Source organism: Pristiophorus japonicus, unplaced genomic scaffold, assembly GCF_044704955.1.
Source record: "Pristiophorus japonicus isolate sPriJap1 unplaced genomic scaffold, sPriJap1.hap1 HAP1_SCAFFOLD_1687, whole genome shotgun sequence".
Taxonomy (NCBI): Eukaryota; Metazoa; Chordata; class Chondrichthyes; family Pristiophoridae; genus Pristiophorus; species Pristiophorus japonicus.
Genome location: NW_027251370.1, coordinates 27,501 through 29,106, shown reverse-complemented (window position 1 = coordinate 29,106; position 1,606 = coordinate 27,501). Strand labels below are relative to the sequence as shown.

At 58.1% G+C, this 1,606-nt stretch overlaps 1 long non-coding RNA gene across 1 annotated transcript in view; it reads right to left on the bottom strand.

Annotated features, from left to right (window-relative positions):
• Window positions 1-6: 6 nt before the first annotated feature.
• The window catches only part of LOC139243423 (uncharacterized), a 22,674-nt gene continuing 21,074 nt past the window's right edge, over window positions 7-1,606 (bottom strand). Inside the window, exons 4-5 of the long non-coding RNA XR_011589568.1 lie at window positions 891-1,010; window positions 7-152 (exon numbers count right to left, since the gene is read on the bottom strand). This is a non-coding gene — a long non-coding RNA (uncharacterized lncRNA). The remainder of the gene's footprint in view (window positions 153-890; window positions 1,011-1,606) is intronic.

The following is a 1,606-nucleotide window of genomic DNA, read 5'->3' as shown; positions in this document are numbered from 1 at the left end:
GACGACTGTTCCCGAATGGACCGACACAGGCTGCGGAACGACATATTCAGATCCTCGAAGTCGAGCTCGGGGAAGGAGAAGATGCCGTCCATCGGGGTGAGGTGGGTCTCGGCCCCCCCGGTCCGGGGAAAGCCCCCCTCGACAGCCGGACACTGCGGGGAAGTAACGGCAGGCCGTGACTCTCAGTCTCTCCCTCGGCCCCCCTCCACACTGTCCCATCAAACACTCCCAGGGCAGGTACAGGGGGTTAGATACAGAGTAAAGCTCCCTCTACACTGTCCCATCAAACACTCCCAGGGCAGGTACAGGGGGTTAGATACAGAGTAAAGCTCCCTCTGCACTGTCCCGTCAAACACTCCCAGGGCAGGTACAGGGGGTTAGATACAGAGTAAAGCTCCCTCTACACTGTCCCATCAAACATTCCCAGGGCAGGTACAGGGCGTTAGATACAGAGTAAAGCTCCCTCTACACTGTCCCATCAAATAGAGGATTGGCTAACGAACAGAAAACAGAGAGTCGGGATAAATGGTTCATTCTCGATTTGGCAACCAGTAACTAGTAGGCTGCCTCAGGGATCAGTGCTGGGTCCCCAACTATTTACAAACTATATTAACGACTTGGAAGAAGGGACTGAGTGTAAGGTAGCCAAGTTTTCTGACGATAGAAAGATGGGAGGAAAAGCAATGTGTGAGGAGGACACAAGAAACCTGCAAAAGGACATAGACAGAGATAGACAGTTCCTTCACCGATAAGGGGATAAGGGGGCGGGCAGGGAAGTGGAGCTGTGTCCATGATCGGATCAGCCATGATGGTATTAAATGGCGGAGCAGGCTCGAGGGGCCGAATGGCCGACTCCTGCTCCTATTTCTTATGTTGTTATGAATCCCTACCTGTGTGTAACTGGACACCTGACCAGCATCAGTTTGGCCGTCCGCTGCCTGGTCCTGTCTCGAAGGGAGCACCATGCTTGGGATCTTCCTGTGCTCCGTCTGTCCCACGTAGGGAGCCAACTGCATGGAGAGGATAAACTTTAGCTCCTCATTCCCCTCCACTCGTAGTGCTGAGGGAGTGCCGCAGTGTCGGAGGGGCAGTACTGAGGGAGCGCCGCACTGTCGGAGAGTCAGTACTGAGGGATCGCCGCACTGTCGGAGGGGCAGTACTGAGGGAGCGCCGCACTGTCGGAGGGACAGTACTGAGGGAGTGCCACACTGTCGGAGGAGCAGTACTGAGGGAGTGCCGCACTGTCGGAGGGGCAGTACTGAGGGAGTGCCGCACTGTCGGAGGGGCAGTACTGAGGGAGTGCCGCACTGTCGGAGGGGCAGTACTGAGGGAGCGCCGCACTGTCGGAGGGGCAGTACTGAGGGAGTGCCGCAGTGTCGAAGGGGCAGTACTGAGGGAGCGCCGCAGTGTCGGAGGGGCAGTACTGAGGGAGCGCCGCACTGTCGGAGGGGCAGTACTGAGGGAGCGCCGCACTGTCGGAGGTGCAGTACTGAGGGAGAGCCGCACTGTCGGAGGTGCAGTACTGAGGGAGAGCCGCACTGTTGGAGGGGCAGTGCTGAGGGAGCGTCGCACTGCCGGAGGGGCAGTACTGAGGGAGTGCCGCAGT